This window comes from Calidris pugnax, unplaced genomic scaffold (genome assembly GCF_001431845.1).
Source record: "Calidris pugnax isolate Ruff unplaced genomic scaffold, ASM143184v1 scaffold44, whole genome shotgun sequence".
Taxonomy (NCBI): Eukaryota; Metazoa; Chordata; class Aves; order Charadriiformes; family Scolopacidae; genus Calidris; species Calidris pugnax.
This window is the reverse complement of record NW_015094506.1, coordinates 30,996,658-31,018,117: the sequence shown is the minus strand read 5'-3', so window position 1 is coordinate 31,018,117 and position 21,460 is coordinate 30,996,658. Positions and strand designations below refer to the sequence as shown.

Sequence of the window (21,460 nt, the reverse complement as noted above, 5' to 3'; positions counted from 1 at the left end):
TCCACCAAGGAAGTTGGTCAGTGGTGCACTGTGCCACACGCCGTCACTGAGTTTCTACAGATGCTATAAAAGGGGTGCCCAAAACTGTGACACTTTACTTCCATATTAGAACTCTAAGAGAGAAAAAGAGTAGTGCTTCGGGGCAGGCAACACCCTACTGAACACCTCACCATCCCCTGAAGACTATTTGCTTGTTTGCTTCAAACATGGATGGACATGTCTGTTATTTTAAAAATGGAATATATTTTCTTTTTTAAACTGTCTTTGTGGTAAGTGATTCTTGGTCAAGCATCAGTGTTAACATGGCTTATACAAACACCAAAGAGCAGACCACAGAACTGCCAGTGATGAACATAATGATATTAAGAAGGATGTGGTCTCCAAGTCCATGATAAATCAAGCCAATGCAAGCAAAACTTGTAATGGAGAAACTGCAATGAATTTGAATTAAAGAGTGCAGTGGCACTGTTTCTACTTCTTGATCTTTTCAGCAGGACAGCAAAAAGCAAAATAGTGAGTATGTTCATGGGTTTTTAAAAGCATTCCATGTAAAAAGCAACAAAACGTAAAGTACGCTCATAACATGAGTGGGAAGACAGCGCTCTGGGAGGCACAAGAGCTAGGAAGCTGCTGTTGTAAAAGAGACACGGTTGTTCATTTTTAAAAGTTACAAAGCAAGCTGAAAAATGCAATAATCTGGCATCAAAGCAGACATAAACACTACAAAATAAATAAAAGCTAACTCTATTTTCTGATCCATTTCTAACATCTGTAAAAAAATAAAAATAAAAGAAAATCACCTTTGATATTGTTATGCTTTTTTCAAGTAAATTAAGTGGAACATCTCTTAGTGTTACTACTCTTTTACCAATAAGGTGAGCAAATGTCAGGATTTACAACAGGAAAATCAGTAGAAAGGTTTGCTGAAAATAATCTTAAAATAGGCATGACAAATTCAATTGTTGTGAAGAAAAGTACTTTACTAGTGATTTGTGTAACCGTAGTGATGCCTCATTTTCAAGATAGAACAAGCTTGTTTCTAGATTTCTTAAACATCTCACTGTGGCCACTGTAGATACCCAGATGCCACAAAGGTGTTTACACCTCAAGGTGCTTCCGTACATTGTCTATGCGGGAAATTCAAGAAAGTCATGTGGAAAGCAAACACCCTTTTCCTCATGAAGGTTTCCCTAAACTTACTAGAAATTTGCCTAATACCAGTTTTTCCTCCCTTGACACAAAGAAATTTCAAACCTGTGGATCCACATGGAAGCATTAGTGTTAATGCTGTCTATCTTCTGTACTTCCTAAAACATGACTGATTAGTAGAAATTTGACAAAAAAATCTGCTCTTGGGTTTTAATGCTAAACTTTAGCCTAAGGCACATTTCAAAGCCCAAATGTTAATTCTTGAGGGAAGAAAAAAGTGTTTATGATGGTTTCTCAAGTAGAACATTTGTGCTGCATGTGTCTGTAATCTCCTAACAAGAATATTTTCTTTTCTCAAATTCCAGGATTCCTGTAAGTAAACAAAAATAACCCAATGGGTAGCCCATAGCTTTGATACTGCACTGCGTAAAGGCACATAATTCTGATGGAAATGAGTTAACATTTTAATACTGTAAACCACAATAACCTGAAAGAGAGAACTCCCAACTTTCACTATGAGTTATGATAAAGGAATTCACTAATGGTCTCTGCATTCCAGGTATCGAGTCTTGTATCATCTTTCTGAATTTTTCTTGAAGAAAAAAGTCAACAAAGCCCACTAGAAGCTGGCCAAATACAACATGTCTCAGCCAGAGGGCAGTTAACTATAAAATCAAGAATAAATGAACTACCAAGACTAACGGTTTCTGGAAGGGGCCCTCCACCTAGAATAAGAAAATGGAAACCAGTCACAAATTTAGAAAATGCCTTTAGAAATCAGATCCCCCATAATGAAGCATAGTTAGTTCAAAAGGAAAACTCCTCTCCACTCCTCATTTTTTATCTTATCCTACAAGTGCCTCCCAGTCCAAGTGTATTTCTCTTCTGCGGGCTGTCAAGGTTGTCAAGAAGAGGGCCATGTGTTTTGCAGAAGAACGGACGAAGTTGAGAAGATTCATGGATTAAAGAGAATTTAAGGTCAGAAAGGACCATTAGATCAAGTCTGACTTCGTATAATATCACAGAATATAAAATTTCAGGCAGTTATCATATTATTAAGCCCAAACACTTATAGTTGATTAAAGAATATATTCTCTTTCAGCTAAAACAATTGTTTCATGTCATGCTTTTTCTGTACTACATTAGAAAGCTCTTCAGAGCACCAGATATTTTCTCTCCGTGAAGGTATGCTGTAATTAAGTCACTTCTCAAACATCTTTTTGGTAAGGTAAACAGACCAATCTACTTAAATATTTCACTGCGAGGCAATTTTCAAGCTCTTAAATCACTTTCCTAATTGTTTCTGGCACCATCTCTAATTTTCCAAAAGGTTGGGTTTTTTTCAGATGCGGCCACAAGAACCGTAAGCTGGAATTCAGTCTGTTTACTAATGCAGTATAAAAAGATAAATTCACATCTTTGCTGACATTTGGCTGCCTGTACATCCAGCACACTTCTTTCTTTGCCACATAGCATACAGCGTTTCCTCTCCTCAGAAAAAAAAGATCATACGAATGAGATTGTTTTGGGGACCAAGCAGTGTGCAAACAACTATCTACAGAACTTGCCAATAACAAGGAACCTTAGATACTTGGCCATTTTTTAGGAAAGAAGACAGCAGGACACAGGCTATCCAGAAATGTGTTGGCAAGCATTTTTCATTACAGAAACTGAGGAAAACACGTAAAGCAAAAACCGTTTTAGATTTTGCTTCAACCTTTGAGAACTCATTGGAAATGTGAAAATTGAGGGCAGCTTGGTTGAAAATAAGGATAGCATGAGAGAATTCACATTTCTAAGGAAGGGAGAGAGAAGGAAGAATAGGAGAATAAAGTCAATGGAGATTACAGAAGAGGACTTGGATAAATGAACTGGTAGCCAAGATCCTGTGAAAGGTAACTCGAAGGGAAGAAGAGTTCAAGAGAGCTGGCAGTTCCATAAATGAGTAACATTTAAGGTGTAAGAGCAAACTCAGTCAGTGTTGACAAAGGCTAAATCACAAACTCAAGGACCTGCAACTTCAGGAGAGTACAGATCCATGAACACAAGCATACATGAGAGAAAAACATGACAATACAGAGACATAGTCAGAAGAGCAAAATCAGAAAGAAAAATACAGCAACAAAAAACCCCTGAATAAGTAGCAAGAAAGTATTTTTTACATAGGAAAATTCCAGAAAGAGTTGATCAGGCTCTTTGCAGAAGATACAAAGACAAATGTATTTTGCTTAGTCAATCTAATAGCTAAAACCAGTGACAAAGGGATAAAAAAAATTAAGAGTAGAACAGGGAAAACAGATGAAGAGACACTTCAGTAAGTTAGATGCTGTCAGATCAGCTGAGCCTAATCAACCTCATACTTAGGATAGGTCAGAACATGATGTTGGCTTGTACCATGAAGCCACCTGAAGAATGCCAAATTCCAAAGCTTTCAATGCCTGATTGCACTGAAATTTTGCTAACCTGTCACTTATAGCTACTTAAAACCCAATCAGTGAAATTATAAAAGTTTAAAATAGTCTTTATTTTTGAAATTTATTTTTAACTCAAATCAATCCAGTGACTATGGTTTCTGCCCTTTACTCCCACAAACAGCTGTATTGCCTCAATAGGTGGGGCAGTTAACTGCAGTACAAGAGACTCTAAGAGAATTAATTGAAATTCTCTCACAGCCGTTAGCGATTTTGCAGAACTTTTAGAGAATGGATGAAATTCCAGAAAACTGAGAAGGGAAAAATCCAGTGCCTGTCTTACAAAGGTGAAGAAAGAGGAGGTAAGGAATGACAGACTTGTCCAATTAGTTTCAGTTCCTGGAATACTCTTGAGTAAAACAAGACCAACAAAATCTTTTTTTTTTTCTTTTTTACAACAAGAAAATAAATACCTGTCAATATAGTTTTGTCATGAACAAGATCTGGCAAGCCAATTAAATTTTCCTTTAACAGAAAAATATTTTGTGAATGGGAAAGAAGCTGTGGATGACATATAAAAAGAAGTGGATGACTCATAAAAAGCAGCTAAGGAAACAAAGACTTAATTAACCTATTTCAAGGCCAAAAAAAATGTGTTCCAAAAATTTGATGTAGAGATCAGTAATAAAAGAAGGATATTAAGAATGGGTGCAACAGGGGTCTGTCCTAGTCTGGTGGACTGGATGTTTTCTTTCATAACTTGGAGAGTGAAATGGTCATCCATATAGAAACTGTACTTTTAGAATTCTCAGATGACGCTAAGTTTGAGAGAGATGAAGACAGGAAGACATTAGGTATCCTTCCTCCATGGGGTTTACGAAAATCTATAGAAAATGACATTTAATTAAAAATATACATATATAAAAACACATTTTAATAATTTTAAAGAGTTAAGAATCATGAGTTGGTTCTGAAGCAGGTGAACTCATGATTACACCCAATCCAGTTTAAAACACATAATCATTTGATTGTATGGCATCAACATAGCAACAATAGCTCAATCAGCACACTTATGTTTTGAAGTACTGTCTTTCTCCACCAGATTTTTCTCAACTCTGTATTAAGTGAAGCATAACAGAGGGCCAAAGACATGGCCTGGAAAATGTTAGATACTCAGTTCTGAACATCTCACCCTTTGAAGTCATTGTACTGAATCAACCGTTGGTGGTTTCCAGCCATAACTGCTGGGACAGAGTGAGCCAGCACTACCACCAGTGCGAGAATGCTAATGGCATAACTGACAGCGTATTTCACTTTGCTGGGATATTATCAGTGAACTGTCTTGGGGCATGTGGCCATCTGGAAGATATTTCATTCTTTCCACCTGTTGAATAAGTGCTGTACATTGCCTGCCCAGTCTTGGAGGTTTCAGGTTACCCTCAACCTCAACTCTTGTACCTGAAGATGCCACTCCTGTACCTCACCTGGCAAGCTGATTTTTTGTCTAGGCAGCATGATCAATGAGTGAGCTGCTATGAAGGGGCATATCAACTCAAGCACCTCATGTTGCCCAGACAACGTTTTCAGCAGACATTTCATCATGGAAAAGCAGGGCAGCTCTGCTGATGTTCTCCCTGCCAGAAAGCAGTATCTATGCCACAGGACCATCCCAGAGATAATTTAATGTCTTTCCCATGGGACCACCGGACACTGCCCAGATGCCTGTCATGAGTGCTGTGCAAGAGCAGCCTGCAACGGCAGTAGAGATACAGCTACTCTAATTGTGCTATATTAACCAAGCAGCATCCACTCTGCATTAGAGGCCCATGAGAAAAATGGGAGTTTGGGCTGGTGGACTGACGCCTATTTATTAGAGGCAGCATAGAATATATTGAATGAATGGTGGTAATTAGTTTTTTATGCACTGAGAAGTGTATGTGTTTGGTTAATAAAATAATACATAGAAAATATACTTTTTAGGAATACATAAAATAATACATAGAAAATATACTTTTTACTTTATACCTACAATTACAGAAGTAAAAAAACTTCAGAAAAATATGACATAAAAAATTCTTTAGTAAAGAATTTAGGCAAGGCATCTCAGAAGAAAAGAACAAATACATAAAATTATTTAATTTAGAAAAGATAAGCTATTGAGACCTAGATATGTAATATTTGTTATTCCTTATTATTTGAGGTAAAATATCAGCAAAACTATAAAATAAAACTAACCAGCTTCCCATTTTCTTGTATATTGAATTAAAGACAGTCTTTACCTTCTAAGATGAAATTGTTACCCTGCATTACCACAATCTGATTCTATCCTGATCATCTATTTGATCTTCTTTATCAGATCATACAGAACACACAGGAGAAGAAAAGAACCATTTCCCAACATATTGGCTATCAAGGTATTAAATACTAGTGCTGCTGGATTTCAAATCCAGCTATTTCCTAGACACCCTCCATTGTTCTGTCCATCTTCAATGAACACACATTGTGGTTACTGCTGCTATTGATAGCTAGAATTTTGCATTTCTCAAATGCAGCCCAAACATTGCATCTATAGGGTTTTTTTGCATTTAATTTCCTAGGTTCCTTTTAGGGCAAAAAAAAAGGGAAAAGTCCTTAAGGCAATATAAGCACTTAATCCAACTCAAATACTAAAGAGGACATAACCTTTTAAATCATCTTAAATATTTACGATGCCATAAGCTCTTAAACTTCCTGGAATACTTAGCCTTCCTTAAAACCTCACAGTACTTGAAGTCCCTAGAGCAACATAAGCACCTAAACTGCTTCAAATCCTTCCAAAGGACACAACCTTTAAACCAACATTCAGGGTCTAATTTTTAGAAATATTTTTGTTTCTTCAGGCATAATTCTGCCTGGTTTTGTCCACAAATCAGGTAGCTATTTAAGTACTATTCACATGCTTCCTTTGACACAATACTTTCATTTGATGGAACACATGCATGGAAAAGACCTAGTGCGCTCTGCCACACTGGGAAAGTCAACACAAGTAATGGGAAGGATTCCCTTGGAGCTAAACCTGGCCAGTATTCAGCCTCACAGAAAGAGAAGTAACAGAAACACAAGACAGTCACCACAGCCTTCACAGCGCCTTGTTTGTACTTTTAAGCAATATCTGATGATGAATCAAGACAAGTTCACAATATTTCACCATCAACTTGTAGTGGCAATTGAGAAATGACAAAATTTGATATCTTCAACAGCAGCAGCAAATGTGATCTCTGGGTGGGAACCCAACAGTAAGTATTAAAAATAGAGCCAATATACAAGTTACATTTAAGAAGTGCTCTGTTAACATACAGAACCACACACTACTTTAAGACTTTAATTCTTCAGGGTGGTGTTGCCCCCATTCATCTTCTAGCCTGATATATCTTTTTAACGACTGTGTGCCGAACCTAAGTCACTTTGTCTCCTTCCTCCATAAGCCTTTCAGACTGGTCTGAACTGAGTAGAAAATCCTTTCCCAGTAATGGGAAACTTGAGTGGCAAAAGTCCTTCTCCTTCCAGAATTTCCTGGTTCATGCTTTCAGTGTTTCCTATAGCCTAGGGATGGAATTGTCTGTGTTACACTCTAAAGGACATCTCATTTTTGATTCCAAGAATGAGGGAAGCATTAAGTGAAACATTAGTGCCACAGATACAAATATTTGGGGTTTTTTAATCCTGAAATTCCCATGACAGGTAGGAAATGATAGGTCAGAGTCATGTTGCTCATTCTTAGGAAACAAATAAAGGTAAAGCTGTGCATCTTCAAAGAACACTTAAAAACTCACACTTGCAGACTTCTGCATGAGCAGCAAAGTCACTGAATATATGCATCTGTAATTTTTAAAAAAATATTTTTACATTAATCATAAGCCATGCCAATAGAAGTGCTGTAACCACCCATAAATGAAATACATGAAATGCACAGCTCAACATTAAAAAAATTATTGTATGTTTCATACCATGTTGAAAATCTGAATGTTTGGGAGTGTTCCTACAGCTATCTAGCAATGGATTAAGAGTTTTGAAGAGTCTGTGTTTATGGTGAGCCTGGTGAGCAATTGCAACATTATGCAAAGCATTATAAAGTCAATTTTACCAGCTTTTCCATTTTCTTTGTACCTTTGCCTTCTGGCCAATGAAATCAGTTTATATTCAAATATTTGATTACCTCACCTTATAGTGGGGACATAGTATTTGGATTTTTATCTTTGGCACTTCAGAAATATTGTCCTACTGTATCACAGTATGCTACCAAAGCAACTATCTACTGGTTCAGTTTGAAGAGCATGGGAACGGGTAAGGTATTAACTCAGTGCCATACGCAGTGTCATGGAAACAAAATATTGGCTGACGGGTCAAAAGCAAAGATTTTGATAACTAAGAGCTCATAAATCATGGTTAAGTGTCCAACAAAGAACTACAGATACCAGCACATAGCAATTTCATTTACAAACACCAACGAGGATAGAAAAACACCAGAAACGTGCACAAGATTAGAAACCTGCACAAAGCAGTGAGACTCTATTCAAAAAAGCAGACTAAACACTTCATCTTAAAGCAATGAGAAGAATAGTATGTACTACACCTGGTGCCCTGTGAAATGAACTACCTCATCAATATTGCTGCTACCAGCAATACTCTTTACCAAATGCCATACTAAATTCAGCATAGTATACATATGCCTGTGTGTGTGTGCATGTGTGTATGTATAGATATACATACACACACACACGATCTATTACAATACAGAAGATGATGAAAGATTACAATGAGAAGGTAATCAACTTTTGGCTTTCAATATTAGCTTCCATTTTTTTCTCTTATTATTGATAAACAAGCAATAATTTTGCTATTGCTTCATTTATCATCTAAACGTAGAAAAGGAGTTCAGAAGGACAACCATCCACAGGTCATTAGTTCTCCTCTTTAAGACACCTGTTTAAAGTTTCCTTTAGAAATATGAATAGAGAAGGTAAGATCAAAAATTCAAAACATCGCCCTTAAAATGACAGTTTTAATAGAAACAGACTAGAAAAAATAACTCCTGCTTCAGTATGGTTTTAAACATACAAAATAAAATTAGCCCACTGGTCATATATGTACATGTGAATATTTGAAAACATTTTAATTCTGGAAGACACCTCTACAGTTCCAGACTCTAATCCATTCTCTGAGCAAAAAGTGGAAATATTACATTACTCACAGATAAGAAAGGGGTTTTTTGGAGACTTTTTTATGACAAGGATCCCTGTGGTCCTATTTAACTAAGAAAACTTCTACATAAGGAAATAGTGGAGGCCAAAAACAACGGCCTTGTACAGTAGAACGGCTGGAGCCAAGCACTTCACATCCATGCGACATGTGCTTCAGAACATTTTATTTCGTACTTTTGGTCCATTTTTGGAGTATTTGCCCTTTTTTAGCTTAATCATTAGGAAGGTTCAAAGGGAAGCTATTTATCCTGATACTTTTGAAGTGCAGTCCTGATTTGAACTAAAATACTAACTGAGATGCTACCAAAATCTATTAATACTAAGATGATAACCATTTTCTGTTCTAGGTATAAGACCACATTATTTTTCTTTTGTACAGCAGTTTGTAAAGATTTCTTTTGCTGTGGCAGATTTATATCTTTTATCTCTTCAGATAACTGAGTATTTCCAGCCATATTCAGGGATTCGGCTTCATAAGCCAACTCCAGTATAGGAGCAACTCATTTGCAGACAAAGAAGAGCTTTGGAATTTAGCTGTAGGGCTTCAAACCAAATTTCTCCAAAGACACGGGAGGTCTCAACTTCAAAATACCCAAAGGCTTCTATTTCATCATGAATTTGAGGGGACTTTATAGTAATGTATGCATGTTAGGGGATTTAGAATGATAAACTTCAACATACATGCACTAAATTATTGCAAAATCAATTAAAATTCATCTAGAAAAATTTGATCAGAGTCACTGATTTTTGCAGTTGAAAAAATAGGAAGTACATCCTCTACTAACATATGGCTGGGGATTGCTCACACGAGACTGCACAGTTTCAGATAGTTCATCTGGAGCCCATCTCCCCCATGTTCAACATTTTCATCAGAAACAAGAACTGAGAGATAATGACCTCTTGGGGGAAGGTTGATGACCTCGATTCTGCTCTCAATAACTGTTTCAGAAATCATTTATCATATCTCGCAAAAATACAGGTATAAGATGCACCCTGAGAATCAAAATACCATTTAACTGCTCCACTGAAGAGCTCTTTCTCCCTAAAAGACCTGATGACAGACCATTTTTTCCCCTGAGCAAAGATACCAGCTAAAACTGTGTTTCTCTCTCTGTCAGAGTAAAATTAGGGGAAGGAGGTGGAGAGAAAGGGGATCACATTTTAGTTTTATTCCACTGATGCTACTGCCTGTCACTAAAAGATGAAGGGCTGAAATCCCATCAGTCTGGATTTGCAGATCTAAGGATGAAGAATTAGTATTTTTCTGTTTTTGCAAAAAACTCCTTGATGTATGGCTCCATTATTGAATGTTAACAGCTGCAGTTTAAATTACAAATGAGGTTCTATTAGCATAACCCTTACTTGGTTTCTATTTAAAAATATGATTTTAGCCAAAATTGTGTCAGTTGAGAACCTACATATTTTCATTTGTTGATACAGATAAAGGATAGAAGCAATTTGCTACTGCAAAATTTGAGGTCTAGAATAGCAAAAACATTAAAGAATACTTTTAAGATACTATTGATATCTTCTTCAAGAAAGGAGACAACAGGCAAATGAATGGTCCTCAGCAATGATGTAGAAAAAAAAGGCCTTAAATACGCAGCAGTGCTGATGGGGCAGAACCTGAAGTGTCTTTTAACAGTTGTCTCTCCAAACAAATTTTCCAAATAAGGTTATTTAAAAAGCCCTAAATTACATTGTGGAATAACTGTTTAATTAGCTTTGGTTTCCATCATGGATGTTTTCATCAAAATACACTACACAACAGATGGTTTCTGCTCTTATACTTTGCAACTACAGTGTTTGTGCAACTACTGTCTTGCCCTTGAAAAGCTGTTTGTGTTTAATGTATCTCGTACTGATGGTTTTAACACATATAAATATGCTGGTTTTCTGACATACATCTATCAGCATCTCAGAACTCATGAAATTGTTACTCTAAATGGCCAGGTTCCAACTGCACTGTGTTTGCACAGTATTATCTTCTGTAATATTACACAGCGCTTCAAACTCTACAATAGCAAGCACCGTAGCATTCATTCCAGGTATCTGAAGTTAACTCTTTTCATGCAAAGCAGTCAAAACCACCATCTTCATCCGAGAGCACAGTCAACATCTGGGCACAATCCCCGCATGGCTCAGAGGATGTGTCTATTTCAATGGCAGAATCTGAAGAGACCCAACAGCCCAAGCCAACTATCGCTGCAAGCAGCCACACAACTGCAGATGGTTTTGGGGTTGAGATGCTTATGCTGGACTTATTCTTTGCCTGTATGAAGTCGATCCATTTCTCTATGCCTTAACATCTCCGTGTCGAAAATATTGATCAGCATACATGTGACTGAAGCTTCCTGAATGCTCTGTGTGCAGCAAAGGCTTGGTAACCAACACACGGCAAGAATAATACAGTATTTCCACATTCAGTCCACCTAATGATTTTTAGCAGTACTCCACAGGGAGTTAGGGTGATACTTAATTCATTAATGTTTTCTAAATTTCTTTGAAATCCTTAGATGAAATGCAGTGTATTATTACTATTATTGTATATGTCATGACTTATGCCCCAAATGATCTCACTATGCTTTGTTAACTGTATACTAGAATCCCTTCATTACCATTCAAATGCTTCTACATCTGAAGCATAACACTGACGCCATTTACCAACAGAGAATAATCTTATACAAACATTTCCTGATCTTATATGACGAATATTGTGTCCCCTTACACATGCATGTTTCATACCATTTCCAATTCCTGAATGGCTTAATGCCAGGGAACCGTAACTACATGCAGGAGGACACCAGAGTTTGTAAAATTGTCATTTCAGTGAAAGCCGGCTGCTTTGCTGGCATCCTTATTTAGTCTATGACCCATCCTTCACTCCCTTATACCACAGAAAAGATACCTCAAATCAAACTCATACAGTTCTAGCTCTCACAAAGTAGAAAATGAGGAAAATTGACAGTCAGAATGGGCATAAGGCCCAATTAATCCATGCTCTCAACCAAGTAATTCAGGAATTTAACCATCCAAAATCCACTGGAGAAGAGAGAGCTTATACAGGCTGAAGAAATGAAGACATGCTGCTGAAAGGTTTTCCTTCCTCTCTTGCCTCCTTTGCGACTTGAGGCAAGATGCATAGCACACAGGTAGTTTTAGAAAAACTTTCAATACATATTTATACTTCCTAAAAATTTCTCCAAGATTCAAAACATCTTCCCCTTTTTCCCTATTTGAAACTTCAGGTTGCCTTTAAATGTCGAGTCAGATGAACAGTGTGATGGAAATTTGATTTACTACCTACATGGAATGGGATTGACTCCATGTGGAATTTTCTATTATTAAGAAAACCCTGCTGATTTAGATGCCTGTGCTGCGGACAACATTTGCTCTGTTAATTTTGATGCAGTTGTCAGCGAATTTCTTTAATGGATACTCCTCAGGTTTCTATACTCGGATTCATCCACTGAACACACTTATTCTCAGCCTGTTGGACCTACTCAGTTTGAACCCTCTAACAGGGTCAGGACAAATTGTCAATCATAAAATAAAATTTATAGTTCAATACAAATACGGTTTTTCACTACGCAAACATCCTCTGTTTAGTGGCACCTTGGCTGAACTGCCCTTTTCATTTTCTCAGAACTAGGGTCTTTTTGGCGGATTTTTGTGATAATGCATAAAATGCCATTCAAAACTAAACATTCTTAAAGTAGCAGAAGGATAGGAATATTACAAATCCAACTCAAATAAACCCAGACAATCCTGAAAAAAAAATCAAGCCTATAAAACTTGTATCAACTATATAAAAAGCCAGCTTGTCAGCTTCAGCGCAGTTCTGCGTATACACCAGTGAGAATCTTGGCCAGCATGTACTGATACAACAGGGTTTCCAAGGAAAATATTTTGCTCATATTTACAACACATGGCTTACTGATACTGAGATATAAACACCACTGAATGCTATTTAATGCAAATATTATATTTTTATATTTATATATATATAAATACATACATAAAGTACCTAAAAATTATTAACATGAGATTGCTTCCCTTATCTTGAGCACTTTCTCTAGGTCAATTTGCAAATACTCTTCTAAAAAAAAATAAATCCCTTCTTCAGATTGAATGCAGATTCCACGAGTCAGGTATTCTCTGTAGTTTTACACTATTTTACATGCACTCTGCTACTATGCAATACTTAACTAAATGTACCACATTTTAAATAACAATGAAAAGATAGAAAAAAAATGAAAGAAACATCCCAGATACAAAACATAATATTCAAAACAAAATTAAAACTGAAAGGAAAATTTGATACACCCTAATGAGGTTAACCAATCAGCCGTTAAGTGGAAGTACAGAAATTCTGCTTATAATAAATAATCATGTGCATTTCTCCTACAACAGGACAAGTATGATACTGAGTCCATCTTTGAAGCATATTCTACTGTTGTCCATAGCTTAACAGTGACGTTAAAAACACATATGAAATAATTCCGGTAAGATTAGACATCCAAGGTAATCATTCAAATACATGGCCATTAGCCACAAAAAGATACCTAATAATAAGTTACACTAAAATTTCTTTTTCATATTCTTATATCTTAGTTAAAAAGCAAATAGGAACATTGTACGTTCCTTCTAATGCCTTTTAGACCCATTCCACTATTCTACAGCAAGAAAGTGCTCCCCACATACAGCTTTGATTCATGAATACTGAACTGGGGAAGGTGGTATGTTACCATCTGTAAGGTCCTGTTACCATCCTATGTTAGGCAAAGCAGTTGCTATTACTCAAATATAGGCAGCAGTTTAAATTACTAAAGAAATCTACAATACTTCAATACATATGGAAAAAAGCATTTCATCACAATCTCCTTTAGTAGAACACATTATCAATATTAGTTGATAGCAGAGTAATCTTTTTCAAATTGGAAAGTCACCTAATTACTTGCTTTTAAAAATTAGCTAACAGCACATTTTCATCTGTTATATTAGCATCAGATTTTTTCAGTCTTTTATTGCAAGCTATACTAAAGCAACAGTGCTAGAATCTCATGATAAAACACTGTTACTATCCTACCAGAAATTAGGGAATGACAAAGTTTAAAACATTTGCATTCCTCAACCTCAAGACAAAATGTAAGAAGAAAAAACTCAAAATCTATTGGTATTTTACAGTTAATATTAAAATGGCATTTGAAGAGCATTTTTTTAATGGTTACATACAGTGTCTAAGCAATATGGAAAATGTCCTTTTAATAAGCTTGTATGTATCACCATAACCACAAAGAAATAATTTTTAAAAGAATTTTGTTTATTCATGTGAAAGCAGGACGTTTTTGTCAATGTCAACGGTAACATTCCTGCCTCCTAAGTCTCACATTATGTCACATGAGATGGATTTTATCTGCCTTAAAATTTAGTAGAAAAGTTAGATGTCTAAATTTGTGCTGGTCACTTTAGGCTTCTTTTATTGTCAGAGACAAGAAACAGGCATCTGCAAAAGATGAATCATCTCATCTTCAGACAGGCATAAAAAGAGGCTATGGGAATCCTCCCCTGGAAGCCTCCATCTCTCTTCATGAGAGAGATAATGAAAGTCTGTAGTGACCAGCTCAGATTTACACCACCTATGTTTTTCGATGGCTAATGTTAGGGGGAAATTAATCCCACTCTTGACATCCTTCTCAAAGAGTCCATGGGAAAAATAAGTGTAAGATGCAGAAAAACAGAATTCGCAACAAGCATAAAAATCAAAATACACTGTCCCAGAAAAATTCAAAAACAAGTCCCTTTTGTTAAAATAACAGGGGATCTGTACATTTGAAATGTCATACAGTGTTTGATCTCCAAGACAGGACAGACTCAATCATCTCTAGGAGCTTAAGAATATACAGAGAATATTTTGAGAATATGCTGACAAAGTAATATGCCTCTTCTGATTATGAGTAAGCAGCAATTTTCAAAAGCTTATAATTCAGTGCAATAAGGATAGACATTCAGAGGCATAGCAAAAGGCACATCTTATAACCCATTAAAGCTTCACTCTCAAATTTCAAGTCCTTGCTCAAAAGCAAAGCGGAGCCTTCCTGGACCTTTTTAGAACTTTTTTTTTTTTTTTATTTTCAGAAATGATACACCCATCTCACAGAAGATTTCGCAAAGACATTCAGCCTATAGCAAAACTGTGGACAAAAAATGTCTGGCAAACTAATCAAAGTTGAAATTCAAGAAAACTAACATTTGAAGAGAGAGTTCCTTTTTCCTAAGTATTTCAAAACACAAGGAAGCCCCTGAAACACATCTTTGTAGAAGATAGAAGACTATATTGTGAAGTAACACTGTATATTTGCCCAATTTTTACATGTTTACATTGGCATCCACTTGAATTATGGACTCTCCCAGAATGGCCATTTGCAAGTACCTGAAAACAGAGCTTAGATGAAGTTGTAAGGCCGCTTTATAGATCTCTGACAAGAGATTGACCTCTGACAAGACCTCAGGAAGACAGCTATTTCTGTTGTGGATTAATGGATCTCTCCTCCAAGGCTTCATCCCTAGTTTTGTCTTTTGGGGTGTTGTTTTTTTCCAAACACAAAATGATACTAAAAACGTATCCTCCTTTCCACAGATCAAATGAAAAAGATACTCAATTTAAACATCTAAAATCCCCATCATGTGACTGTCCACATCACGTGAATTATGGTGCTAATTCATAGTTAAAAAATATTTTCACAGACTGCAATGTGATTTTTCATAGTTATATTCACAAGTCTTTAAATATAATTTAACACATTTTAGAAAGCTTGCAACTTCTGCCATCTCTCATCCCTCTTTAGCCAAACCTTAAGTAAAAGCCTAAACTGAATAGCTAAATACATCAAAATAGGAAAAAAAAAAAAAAAAAAGAAAATTTAAAATATCACGAAATAAAATAGCAGAATCATGTCTGATTTTGCTTTCCTACAAATATTCCCAGAATTTCACTGAATTTCACTGAATTTCACTGAATTTCTAGAGTTGGAAGGGACCATAGAGATCATCTAGTCCAACTCCCCTGCTGAAGCAGGATTGCCCAGAGCTAGAGCATGTTACTCAGGACTGCATCCAGGCGGGTTTTGAAAATCTCCAAGGAAGGGGACTCCACAACCTCCCTGGGCAGCCTGTTCCAGGGCTCTGTCACCCTCACCGTGAAGAAGTTTCTCCTCATATTTGAGTGGAACCTCTTATGTTCCAACTTGTGCCCGTTGCCCCTCGTCCTCTCACTGGGAACCACTGAAAAGAGTCTGGCTCCCTCCTCCTTCAACCCTCCCTTGAGATACTTGTAGGCGTTGATAAGGTCTCCCCTCAGCCTTCTCTTCTCCAGACTAAAGAGTCCCAGCTCTCTCAGTCTCTCCTCATAAGGGAGATGCTCCAATCCTTGAATCATCTTTGTAGCCCTACGCTGGACTCTTTCCAGTAGTTCCCTGTCCCTCTTGAACTGGGGAGCCCAGAACTGGACACAGTACTCCAGTTGTGGCCTCACCAGTGCAGAGTAGAGGGGGAGAATGACTTCCCTTGACCTGCTGGTTACACTCTTCCCTATACAACCCAAGATACCATTGGCCTTCCTGGCCGCAAGAGCACACTGTTTACTCATTGTCATTTTACTGTCCACCAGGACCCCTAGATCTTTCTCTTCAGTAGTTGCCTCTAGCGGGTCCACCCCTAACCTATACTGGTACCTGACATTTTTCTTCCCCAGGTGCAGGACCCTACACTTTTCCCTGTTGAACCTCATGAGGTTCTTCTTTGCCCAGCCCTCCAGCCTGTCCAAGTCTCGCTGGATGGCAGCACAGCCCTCCGGGGTGTCAGCCACTCCTCCCAGTTTGGTATCATCAGCAAACTTGCTGAGGATACACTCTGTCCCCTCGTCCAGGTCACTGATGAATATATTAAACAGCACGGGTCCAAGTATTGACCCCTGGGGGACTCCACTGGTTACAGGCTTCCAACTTGAACCTGCTCCATTAATAATTACCCTTTGGGTCCTGTCACACAGCCAGTTCTCAATCCACCTCACTGTCCCCTCATCCAGCCCATACTGCCTCAGTTTCCCAATGAGGATGTTATGGGAGACAGTGTCAAAAGCCTTGCTGAAGTCAAGGTAGATGACATCTGCTGCCCTCCCCTCATCCAACCAACCGGTTATGGCATCATAGAAGGCTATCAGATTGGTCATACATGATTTACCCTTGGTAAACCCGTGTTGCCCACTTCCAATAACCCCCCACTCTTCAACTTGTTTGGAGATGACATCTAGTATGAGTCTCTCCATCACCTTCCCAGGGACAGAGGTGAGACTAACTGGTCTGTAGTTCCCAGGGTCCTCCTTCTTGCCCTTTTTGAAGACTGGAGTGATGTTGGCCTTCCTCCAGTCCTCAGGCACCTCTCCTGTTCTCCACGACTTCTCAAAGATGATCGAGAGTGGTCCAGCGATAACGTCTGCCAGCTCCCTCAGCACTCGTGGGTGCAACCCATCAGGGCCCATGGACTTATGAATGTCCAGTTTGGCCAAGTGGGCCCGAACCTGGTCCTCATCTACTTGAGGAAAAATTTCCTCTCTCCATACCGTCCCCCTTGCCTCCAAGGTCACAGATTCATGAGGGGCAGTCCTAACAGTGAAAACTGAGGAAAAGAAAGCATTCAGCAGCTCTGCTTTCTCTGTGTCTTCCACTACTAGGGTGCCCACCTCATCCATCAGTGGGCCCACATTATCCCTAACCTTTCTCTTGCTGTTAACATACTGAAAAAACCCCTTTTTGTTATTGTTAATATTGGTGGCCAAGATGAGCTCCACTTGAGCCTTGGCCCTTCTAATTTTCCCCCTGCATATCCTCACCGCTTCATGGTATTTCTCCTTATCTGCCAGGCCCTTTTTCCAAAGATTATAAGCCTTCTTTTTGTTCCTGAGTTCCAGCCGAAGAATCATAGAATAGCTGAGGTTGGAAGGGACCTCAGGAGATGGTCTAGTCTAGACCTCTGCTCAAGCAGGGTCAAATACAGCAGGCTGCTTGTCACCATAACCCATTGAGTTTTGAGTGTCTCTGTGGATGAAGAGCCTACAGCCTCTTTGGGCAATCTGACCATCCTCAAGGTGAGGAACTTTTTTATATTACGTCTAAATGGAATTATCTGCATTCAGTTTGTACTCTCATCCTATCACTGGGCGCCAAGGAGGAAAGTCTGGTTCTGTCATCTTTACATCCTCCCATCAGGTATTTAATGTGAGAATGAAATGTTATTCAGTATTTTACTGTTCGGGAGAGACAAGGATCTTGTGCCTAAATTAGTCCAACCACTAATCATTCGATATCACCCAACCCACACATCATGCTTGGTGCTTGGCACAAAATCAGGCTAGCATTTTGAAGATTCAAAAATTATGTATGTATATATGACTTGGAAAGTATCATGCCTACACTATAAATTACTGTAAGACACCTGTTTACTTGCTAGCCATTTGTGACCATTTCTTGGGTTTGGAGATCTGAATTTAAATTTACAAAGGAAATAAAAGACAGGGCACCACCTCAGTGTGAAATGCACAAGAGCATAGTAGTTCCCCATTAGAATAATAAGTAAGGGTGCCTCACTAAAGTTCTTCCACTCTTAGAAATGGCAGAGCGCTAAAAATATCTACAGGGTCTGAGACTGTAGTTCACCAAACATTTTAGGCTGCAGAGACTAGCAGAGCTGCCAAAAGAAGCTGTCATGTGCTCCGCCACACTTTTGGCTGCTAATTCCCACCCTTTGTACCAGTCACGGCCCTTGGACAGCCATATGGGAGAAGGCTGGGATAAACCCAGCTGAAAACAAAACCATACAAATAATTGGTTGTAGTCAGCCAGATCCATTCTCCAAATTTATGAAGAGCTACACATGCTGAGGGAGGATGACAATATGGGGAGGGGAAAAGAAGCTGGCAGTGCTTCTTACACAGACGTGCCTGGTTCAAGAGTTCATTGAACACTTAAGCTAAAGCTTAGCTGTCAATGGAGAGATACAAGCTATTCAAGGAGTACTACTGAATTCTCTAGGCATTACTTTTAGGATGAGTTGCATCAGCCTCTGGAGATGTCTGTTCCTCTCCTAAGGGTAAGCAGAATCTAAGACGGCTAACTGAGATTTCGTTTCTACATATCTAAATTAAAAGATCTAGATGAGTAGAAAATCCAGGTTTCTGACTCTTACAGTACTTCATTTCCATTAACAATTGCTATTTGAAAAATAAGAATTTTAGTATAGCTTACCATCACACAAACATAGGAGGATTATGCATTTTCTGCATGCTCCACAAATTTATTCCTAAACCATCTTTTACATCTATAAGCAACACGTTTCAGTGACGTGGTGCTGTATTCCTCCCACAGAGCATATAAATCCACAGTAGAAACAGCCACAGTTTGGTTATAAATCACTTACATTTCTTCAGAGTCACTTAGTCACCTTGCTGCGCTGTCAGAAGGAACGGTGTCTTCCTTTTTTGCTCAAACTGGTCCTCCTTCCAGAAGTAGCTGTCACTTCTACGGCAGATAAGGACAAAAGGTCCTTAACTTTTACTTGAAATTATCTAAGGGTAAGAAGGAGAAGGAATACAGTAAGTGTTTTATAGCAAGGTATCACAATCACCTTTTTAAAACACACTTCAGTATATTTACAGGGTTGCATTCTTACACACACATACTACATACCTTGGAAGAAACCCCACAAGTGTTACATCTTTCTTTGTATGAAACATCTAAAGTAATCACCTACTCCACTCCTGAGATTGATAATAACAAGATTTTATTACTTTAAAAAGTCTAAGTTTACAAATTAAAAGTTAATTCCCTATTATTGATGATTTTTGTTGCACTACCGAGAAATTTTGAATCCTTTTGGCAGGGTTCAAGCAGGCAATCATAATTTGCTGAACACAAGTTCACTGGAAACAGTCTTAATTACCCATTATTGATAAATATTCTAATCTGAATCCTCTGTTAAACAAAACAGCTCTCTATTGCACTATATCTTACGCTCAGAAAGTGAGAGCTGGGGTTTATGATGGATAGCTCCATGAAAACTTAACTCATCACTCCATCAGAATCAAAACCATACACTGAATGTTAAAAATTAGTGGGAAAGGAATAAAGAACAAAGCATAACACATCATTCGCCACTGTATTAATCCCCATCTTGAAAAGCATGCTCCGCTCTGGTGGCCAGCACAGAACACAACATGACAGAACTAATTAGGTTCAGAGAAGAAAACATACATGATTAAAGGCCTAGAATGGTTTTCAGCTGAGGAACAATTCAGTACACCATAACTATTCCAACTGGAAAAAGAAACAACTTAAGGAAGGGCATGATAGACTACAAAAGCCTGGAGATGGAGAAGTTGCACAGACATCATCTGTTCCCGATCCCTTCAACTCAGAAACTGCCTAGTGAAAGTCAAGTTCAAAACAAGAAGCAGGAGTTTCCACAAAAAGGGGTGACAGAACTGTGAACTTCTTCCCAAGGATGCTGTTGATGCAAGGAGCTTTCATGAGTCAAAAGGGAGAGTGGTGGTACCCTTAGAAGAGATCCTTCACTAGAGACAGAGAATGGCCTAGGTTAACCAGTGGTCTGAACCAAGCTGACCAGTCTCGTCTCTTCCCTATTCATTTATGCTAGTGTTAATTCAATAAATTCTTATATCCATTTTACACTGATATTCACCACAAAATAACCAGAATTACCACATTAGGTACACAGGCAGTCTAGTCTTACTTGCATTTGAAGTACACGCCTGATCCTTTTGAACTGCAAAGTGAACTCCCATGGCTCTCTGTACTTACTACATGCTTAATAAATTTGATTGACTTTTCCAAAAGAGCATCACCACAAAAAAAAAAAAAAAGCGAAGTCTTACTGTAAAGCAGCAGTAGCTTTCCTCTCCCTGGTCCACAGTCCCAAAGCAGCCAGGGCAGAGGGCTACAAAGCAAGGTTCTGCTTCTCAAGTTGTTCGCTGGTCTCATGTGTTTTGAGTCTGTAACTTCATCCGTGTGTTCCCTCTTAGTTCAACACATATAAATGCAGGTCAGCATCTTCATGTCCCAAGTTTCATCTCAAAGCAAACCTTAAAAATCATATACTCTGTATTCCAATATCTCCTCTTTTGCTTTAATCTCTAGGATACAGCAGTGTTTCTGATTTATTTTGGGTAAGTGCAGATCAATTAAAATTCCTTCAGGGAAGCCTTCTGAACTAGCAGAAAGTGAATGACTGTCATCAGGAACAAATACTTTTTGCTCTCATGGACTGGCATGTCACTTTTGAGCAAAAACTATGTTAATTAATTCTGTCCATACCTACCAGGTGTACCAAAGGAATATCACCAGTCCTTTCTGCTGTCTTGCTAGATACAGATCTTTGTGTCTGTGAACTGAGTATCCCTATATGGAGACTTATGCATTGGCACATTATATGAAGAAGCAGCCTGTACTAGCTTAAAAAAAAAAAAAACATAACAGGACAAAAATAACTTTGTTCTGACACCAGTATGCAACCAAAGTCCCTTTTGCAAAATGTACGAATTAATACCCTAACATTTCACCCCAAAATCAGAAAGTTTCCACTACATCT

The 21,460-nt window shown here is 38.1% G+C and overlaps 1 protein-coding gene across 4 annotated transcripts in view; it reads right to left on the bottom strand.

Annotated features, from left to right (window-relative positions):
- Window positions 1-19,416, bottom strand: part of FOXP2 (forkhead box P2) — a 368,419-nt gene extending 349,003 nt beyond the window's left edge. For all 4 annotated transcript variants that reach the window (XM_014963970.1, XM_014963961.1, XM_014963967.1 and 1 more), the window contains exon 1: window positions 19,274-19,416. The gene's annotated coding sequence lies outside the window, so the exon portion shown is untranslated. The remainder of the gene's footprint in view (window positions 1-19,273) is intronic.
- Between the last annotated feature and the right edge of the window lie 2,044 nt (window positions 19,417-21,460).